Source organism: Suricata suricatta, chromosome 10 (assembly GCF_006229205.1).
Source record: "Suricata suricatta isolate VVHF042 chromosome 10, meerkat_22Aug2017_6uvM2_HiC, whole genome shotgun sequence".
Lineage (NCBI taxonomy): Eukaryota > Metazoa > Chordata > Mammalia > Carnivora > Herpestidae > Suricata > Suricata suricatta.
In genome coordinates this window covers 31000854-31009633 of record NC_043709.1, presented here as the reverse complement: position 1 = coordinate 31009633, position 8780 = coordinate 31000854, and the positions used below count along the sequence as shown (strand labels likewise).

The following is an 8780-nucleotide window of genomic DNA, read 5'->3' as shown; positions in this document are numbered from 1 at the left end:
GCTCCACGAGCTCATCTAGGTAGGCCTTGTCACATTCACCATTCTTGATTTGCTTATCTGATTTGCTTTGCTTTATTGGACTTTTCACTTCAAGAATCTGGTTGCTGCTGCTGCTGCTACTGCTGCTGCTGCTTTTGCTTTTGGGGCTGAGTTTAATAAGTGAGCGAGCAAGCGAACGCGGGGGAAAAAGGCAGAGAATGTCCGCCATCTACCCTCCGCTCCTGGGCGGCTCTCATTCACAGCAGCCTCTTCATGAATTACAGCTGAGGGGGGCGGGGGAGGGGGTACCACACAATACCCCAGCAAACCTCCGGGCCCCCAGGCATGGCTAGCTCGTGTGCCGTGCAGGTGAAGCTGGAGCTGGGGCACCGCGCCCAGGTGAGGAAAAAACCCACCGTGGAGGGCTTCACCCACGACTGGATGGTGTTCTCGCGCGGCCCGGAGCACAGTAACACACAGCACTTTGTGGAGAAAGTCGTCTTCCACTTGCACGAAAGCTTTCCTGGGCCAAAAAGAGTGTGCAAAGATCCACCTTACAAGTAGAAGAATCTGCGTATGCTGGTTTCATTTTGCCAATTGAGGTTTATTTTAAAAACAAGGAAGAACCTAAGAAAGTCCGCTTTGATTATGACTTATTCCTGCATCTTGAAGGCCATCCACCAGTGAATCACCTCCGCTGTGAAAAGCTAACTTTCAGCAACCCCACAGAGGAGTTTAGAAGAAAGTTGCTGAAGGCAGGAGGGGACCCGAACAGGAGCGTTCATACCAGCAGCAGCAGCAGCAGTAGCAGCAGTGCAGCAGCAGCTGCAGCAGCAGCACCAGTTTTTCAAAGCCTCACAAGTTAATGAAGGAGCACAAGGAAACACCTTCTAAAGACTCCAGAGAACATAAAAGTGCCTTCAAAGAACCTTCCAGGGATCACAACAAATCTTCCAAAGAATCCTCTAAGAAACCCAAAGAAGATAAAACCACTGAAAGAAGAAAAAAATCGTTCCTAAGATGGCCTTCAAGGAACCAAAACCCATGTCAAAAGAGCCAAAACCAGACAGTAACTTACTCACTATCACCAGTGGACAGCAAGACAAGAAGGCTCCTAGTAAAAGGCCCCCTATTGCAGATTCCGAAGAACTCTCTGCCAAAAAAAGGAAAAAGAGTAGCTCAGAGGCTTTATTTAAGAGTTTTTCTAGTGCACCACCGCTGATACTCACTTGTTCTGCTGACAAAAAACAGATAAAAGATAAGTCTCGTCACGATGGGAAAAGTCAAAATTGAAAGTGAGACCTCAGAGAAGAAAAAATCGACTCTACCGCCATTTGATGATATCGTGGATCCCAACGATTCCAACGTGGAGGAGAACATGTCCTCCAAATCTGACTCTGAGCAGCCCAGCCCTGCCAGCTCCAGCTCCAGCTTCACACCGTCCCAGACCAGGGAACAAGGTCCTTTAAGGTCTATCATGAAAGATCTGCATTACGATGACAATGAGGAGGAATCCGATGAGGCAGAGGATAATGACAATGACTCGGAAATGGAGAGACCTGTAAATAGAGGAGGCAGCTGAAGCCTCAGAGTTAGCTTAAGTGACGGTAGCAGTTCGGCTTCTTCACCCTTCCATCACGAACCCCCGCCACCCTTATTTTCATTTTTAAAGATATAGTTTTCCATAATTTTAGTAGTCACTCTTTCTCTTTGCCATGAAATCTACTATATTTTTCATCTCATATCATAAAGATAAAATTGATATCTCCACTTAATTTAGAGTGTATTTACTAAATAATTTCTGTCCAAAGGCTTCACAACTCTATTACTTAGACCTTTTAAAAATTTAAAAAAAAAATGTGTACGTTTTAGGTGTACAATGAAATAATTACTATAGTCAAGTTAATTAATATATATTCTTATATGTTATCATTTTTGTGATAAGAGGACTTGAAATCTACTCTTTTGGCCAATCTCTAGTATTCAGTATGGCATTATTAACTATAGTCATCATTCTGTACAATAGATCTCTAGCTTTATTAGAGACCTACATAACTGCAACTTTGTACCCTTTCACCAACATCTCCCTATATACTGTTCAGAATTTCTACGAAAAGTTTTCCATTTAGAGGGTAAATTTTTTGCTTTAGCTTCCCACTTAGATTTGTATATTAATGCCAGAGGAATTATATATCATTTCAAGATTTAGATAAGCAGAACAAAATCAAAAATGAATCCTTATTTCATTTGTCCCAGGAACACAGAGTAAGTACAGAACTAGTATTTCTCAAGAAAGTGGTAATAATGGCCTGTTTCAGGGGAGGTATTCTTGGTTTGCCCCTCTGAATCACACCCTTGTTCTCTAGAATCACTAAAGGATAGAAACTGGTATCTAATCTCCTAAAAGTCAAATTTCCTAAAAGTAAGATACCAGCAACCTAAAAATACCTTCAAAGTATCACCCTGTGAAAAAAAATCATTCCATTAAATTATGTAAAATTATCTCTAAAAATTAATTGCAGGAGGTGAGACTTTCACCTTATGTTACAATTTCAATGTAAGAGCCAGTGCCTTTCCTTTGGGAGAGAAGGATTCAAAAGGCCCAGTACTGTGCTTGGTTGGTACTCCATTTCCCAGATAATCAGTGGGCCAAATTCAGCCTCTGGCTGTTGGGAATTATCACTCATACACACAATGGTGCCAGATCTGTTTCAACCCATCAACATGGTCCTTGAGATAGAAAGGTCCTTTGCCGTTACATTTGAATTGCTTTTGCCTAGTCCTTCTGTTTCTACATCTACGATTCAAATGGATCTTCTGCCTCTTACCTTTGTTGTTTTTGTTTTGTCATTTGGACATTAGTGAGATGTTGGAATTTTTATGACTAAATTTAGATACTTTAAACGCATTAAAATGTATGATAAATAATGTGTAATAAATACAAACTAATACCTAAGCTTTTAATGGTTTTTAAGATCTCCAAACTTAGAGAAATTATTAGGAATTGAAGAAATGTAAGATTGCTGAATTTTATCAATTCTTCAACTTTCCTACTCTAAGAATATTAACTCAGTATTCTGATTAGGAAAGCATTCATTTCCTCATTGCATTTATGGTGCATCTGTGTAAGTCTTCATTCAGCTCTATTCTCCCTGCTTTTTAGTAACAAACCAAATCTAAGGAAATCCCTGGCTTCAGTGAAGGTAACACTTTCAGTTATAACAGATATGAAATTAAGATTTTACACCTAAGAATGAGCTCCTTACCCACCTGACATACTGTTAGTGGGTCTCTCTTTTCTCTGCAGCCATGGCGTTTTCTCTCACTTCCTCTCTTGTGCAGATGTTCAGACTCCGCTGCTCACACTCACAGTGGGTCTTGTATTCATTTTGGATGGGGAAGACTTTGGTTCTTGTCTAGTTTCAGTGATTGGCATTGGATTTCTGTTTCTCCTCTCCTTATGGATTATTTCTAATCATTAGTTAGAAGTCCGAATTTTTTCTTTCTTTTCTTTCTTTCCTTCCTTCCTCCTTCCTTCCTTCCTACTTCCTTCCTTCCTTCCTCCTTCCTTCCTTCCTTCTTTCTTCTTTCTATTTTGAAGTAAGAGGAACTTTACATGGAGATGGAGAGCTTCATTCATTTCACTTCAGTTCACTTAACAGTAGAACTGCAGTTTCTGTTTTTCTGAATTTCTATTATGGAGATGTGGAAAAAACTGTACTTTTTTCTTATTTTGTTGAGGCCCAGACCCTACCCAGGATCCCTCTTAAGGAGACTATTCACCTTTTTAAAAAGGAAGATCTTAGGACTTTACTCTAGAGGCAAAACATAAATTTCAGTGACTCTTTATTGAAGAAGAGAGATAGAAGATTTTAACTAGCCCCCAAACTGCAAAAGTATTCATTCTTCATTCAAAAACAAAAACAAAAACAAAAACAAAACTTTATTGGTTGCCTATGGGGGTCAGGCTCTATAAGGATCAGGTTATAGCATTCTTATATAAATATAAGACTAAATGCAATAATCTCTGTGTTCATGGATTTTATATTCTAGTGAGGAGATACAAACACTAGACTAGATAAATAAGATAAATAGTAAGAAATTAAATAGGGCAAACAGACAGGGAGAGTTGGAGGATAGTGTTAAAGTTATAAAGTAGTTAAGAAAGGTCTTACAGAAAAGAAGACCTTTAAGGAAATACTTGAAGGGAGTGATAGAAGGAACCACATGGCTTCCTGAGGTGAGAGCTTCCCAGGCAGAGGAGGAGCAGTCAGGCTCGGGCTCCCTGTGGGATCGCAGTGGCATGTTCAGTGAGGAAGCTGTGTGGCTGAAGTGAAGGGATTTGGGGAAAAAGTAGTAGGAAATAAGGTCATAGTGGTAGTAGAGGGTAAAATCATTACTGCATGGAGGACTGCTGGGAGACCTTTCATTTTCGTCTTGAGTCTGATGTAAAGCCATTGGAGGATTTTGAGCAGAGGAGACACACAGTGTAAATAATTCAGATCAGATGATGATAGCAGCAGTGAAGGGGTGGCAACTGAATGCAATCTGCACATATTTGGCAGCTAGAGCTGGTAGGATTTACGGAGAGATCAGATATGTAGTAGATGATGACTGTGGGTTATGAAGTTTCCGACAGCTCTGAAGACTGCACAGTGGTCTCTTCCTGTATTTGATGACATTGAATTCAGAGTTCCATTAGGGCCCCACTGAAACCACCTTTGCAACAGTTTACTCAGGAGTGTACATAGACTTGTTTGGTTTCTCAGCCAATCATATTTATGCTAATTCCTTTCTTGCTGAAATTCCTTAAAATGTAAAGAATTGAGTTTCTTTCTGCTCTTCTTATAACTCTCTTTCTTGTTTTCCATGTATATATAAACATATATATATATTTCCCTCTGGTTTTAAACTGTATTTTTTGTAATTCTAAAAAAAATTACAGGGAGAGGAGATAAACACATGTCCTCAGTAAATCATGTTTCCTTTTATTAAAGAAAAGAAAAGAAAAACAGAAAAGAAAAGAAAAAATTCACTCCTGAAAACAAAGGGTAATAAGTCATCGTCCTAAGCATGTTTTAGGACTTGGATTCATCTGCCAGTACAGAGGGAGACTGCCAAGAGCAATAGTTTAAACAAAATGTACACAAAATCTAATAGCTTCTAAGCTGGTATAAGTAACCCATAAATAGCAGGTTCCAGGCTCCTTTTCTGCTTTGTGATTTTAGGTAAGGGACATTCATTGCAATGGCCATCTCTTTCTCTAAAATAGATGCTGGGGTTCCATATATAAACCCCACATCCCAGGCACAAGACACAAGTAAAGAAAACAGGCATGGAGAGGTCTATGCTAACTGACTGTCCCTCTTTTAAGAGCCCCCCCAAATTAAATTGCTATTTTTATTAAATAATAATGGGATGATAGACATTAGTGAGGAACTATCAATCTACAGGCTTTACTCTTCATTCATTTATTGGCACCAAATTCCTGCCACATATTTTTGCAAAGAAGCACTTTAAATACATATTTTTGAGCTCGTGACATAAATACATATTTTGAGACTGACATAAAGTATGAGCTCCATCCACAAAATGAAAAAAGAAAATAGAATTATCTATTAAGATCTCCTGAAGCTTCTCACAAAAATGTAACTGCCTGGAAGTCAGACAAAATTGGTGAAGAAAATATGTCCTGGTGATTAGGAATAAGAGCTCTGGCACCAGATGTTTGAATTTGAATCTAACCTGTTCTACAGTTCAGTGAGATGGTGGTCAAGTTATTTAACCTCAATGTACTTCAGTTTCCTCATGTATCGAGTAGATATAATACTGATACTATCTAACTCATATTATAAGGACTACAAAATAAATTATGTAAAGCACTCAGAATGGTTCCTGGAACTCATAATCACTTAAGTGCCACATCATTTTTATAATTATTTAAATATATCATTTTGCTTCTGATTCTTCATACATTTGGAAGAAAATTGGAGCGTTCTTTTGACATGCATGCAGCCGTAGCTGATGTGAAGCTGAAGTTGAAAACATGTTTACTTCTTCTCAAGGAAATTAAATAATTATCAAATCCTAGATACAAACACCACAAAAAAAATAAATAAAATATTCTTGTCTCTGAACAGCAAAGAACTCTGATGGTAAAGGTATGACAACGTTTCCTATATATTTAGAGTCTAGAAGAAACCTCCATACCTCTGCTCAGATCCTCTCCATGAGGCAAAGTTTGACATGAAAGGTATCATTTTAACGTTGCCCTTTTCCTCCAGTAAAATTAGGTAACATTTTTGCTCATAGCTATGCAGTGAAGAAAGCATATGTTTATTTAGATAAAATATTATTTATTCTCTATCGGAAAAAAAAGTGATACACTTAGAAATAGGTGAAGCCATCTGCTTTCCTCAGGGAGTTATTCATATGCATGTAGAAAATTGGTAGTGTCATGTTTGTTATATATTTTCCCCTTTTCTTATTTCTATTATGTTTTCATCTCCACATTTTCACTCTGCTTTCCTTAGTTTTTAATCTGTCTCTCTCTGGTACTCTCTCATTCTCATGCCCTCTCTCTATAATTATCAGGATTTAAAATTTTTATTTGAGTTTATTGACAGATGTACCATTGTCATTTTGGGACAGATAACTCTTGGCTCTGCGGGTACCAGCAGCATCTCTTACATTCATTCACTAAATTCCAGAAGCATCCCTTTTTCCCAAACTGTGACAAATCAAAACTGACTCCAAAAATTATCAAATATCCCTTCTGGGGCAAAAATGATCCCCAGTTGGGAACCATTAATTTACATAAATTTCCATCTGTCTTCTTATATATTTTCTGATTTATTTGGTTTTGTCCTTCTCCAATTTATGTTCTCTTCTGGACTTCAGTTCTAAGAGCTTTCTATGCAAGAAGTGTGGTGTCCTGGGAAGAACACAGAGTTGGCTCTCAGTAAGTCTAGATTTATGTTTCTATACCTATATACGGCAGTGGGACCTAGGACAAGATACACATCTAGTTTATTCTTTAATTTTTGCAACCACAAAATGGAGAAGTTTGGTCTAGATGATGTCGAAGTATTAAAAAACTTAAAATGTTTAGGGGATGTCTAAATGCACATGAATCATTTCTAAGGAAAGAATTCAATACCATAATATTCATTTTTTCTATTTTTCTCTTATCACTTCAATTTTAGCATTTTGTTCATTTCCTGTCCTTCTAGTTTAATATTTTATTTATGGCTTTGTCATCCTTTTTTTCTTAAAATAAACATGGTTTAAACAATCACTCTTTGTAGAGCTCTTCTTTCTCTTCTTATTTTCCAGTTTATTATTCAAATAAACAGTTTTCCAAATAAACTTACAAGCCAGAAAAGTAAGCACCACTCAGAAAGCTTAAGTTATTTTCTATAGCTTAGGGAGGAAATAATTGGTCATGTTGAGCTAAATTTTGGAAAGAAGATATAGGATCATTCTTTAGGTACTTTATTTTGCATTTTAAATAAGAGAAAATATAGTCACTATTTTTGAAAACTTTGCAAACTTAAAAGGAATTCTACAAAACTATTGTACCAAGTTAAAAAATAACAGCAAAATATTCAAAATTATCTATAAGACTTTTTTAAAAAAATATGCACTATGCTTAATACTAACTTCACCCAAAATATATGTTGTGAACAAAATTATTAACTAAGGATAGCAGTGCATTTATACAGTTAATATATGGAGCTATGCTCATATTGGCAAGTGAAGACTATATTAGTTTGCTTTTCTTTTGCTAAGAGTACCTAATAAGCATTTTAAAGACCATAGGTCTAACATGCTTGTTAAAAAGATGATAAGGAATGAAGCACAACAAATAAGTGATGTCCAAGCATAGAATAGTCACCAATGTTGAGCCACTAAAGTCTTTTTGTTTGTTTCTTTGTTTTGTTTTGCTTTTTTGTTCTATGGGTTTTTGTTTTGTTTTGTTTTATTCTGAACAGGAACATGACATACTTGGAGAAAGATTCCTTTGTCAAGGGAAACACTGGTTAATAAGTCCATTTATATTGGTTGCAAAGGTATCAAATAACTTTGCTTTATCTTATGGTGTTTTGTATGCTTCTCATGATTATTACTCAACATGCCCTTGAAATCTTCCTCTTTGTATTTTCCTCCATATCTTAGGAAACAGAAGATATAAAGTGTTTGCCAGATGATCAAATGGCCAAAATGATCCCCAAATTCTGGGAATTCTAAATGAAATCAACTTCATGCTGGGATACGTTAGGAGTCAGTCTGGCAAAATTTGGTACCAACCCACATTAAAAAAATTTTAATGTTTAGTTATTTTTGTGTGGGAGAGAAACAGAGAGAGACAGAAACAGAGAAAGATCATGAGCCTGGGAGGGCCAGAGAGAGATGGAGACACAGAATCCAAAGTAGGCTCCAGGCTCTGAGCTGTCAGCACAGAGCTTGATGCAGAGCTTGGACTCACAGACCATGAGATCATGACCTGAACTATTGGACGCTTAACTCACTGAGCCACCCAGGTGCCCCTGGTTCAAACCCTTTTAACATTGACCTTTTATCTTATCTTAGAAAAGGATAAAAATAATAATTGCTTAATCATGGAGATGTCATTCATCAAATGCCATCACATATATAAAACAAATCGAATGGTATCTATTAGAAACAGTAAGGAAAACAAAAACTAACTGCTTAATCATAGAGGTATCTTACTGATTCAATGCTAGTATATATGTAAAACAACTAAAATAGTTGTCCATCAAAATGCATACCCAATTTAT

The 8780-nt window shown here is 37.1% G+C and overlaps 1 pseudogene; it reads left to right on the top strand.

Annotated features, from left to right (window-relative positions):
- The first annotated feature begins 306 nt into the window (after positions 1-306).
- On the top strand, positions 307-1657 carry LOC115305115 (annotated as a pseudogene).
- Positions 1658-8780: the final 7123 nt, after the last annotated feature.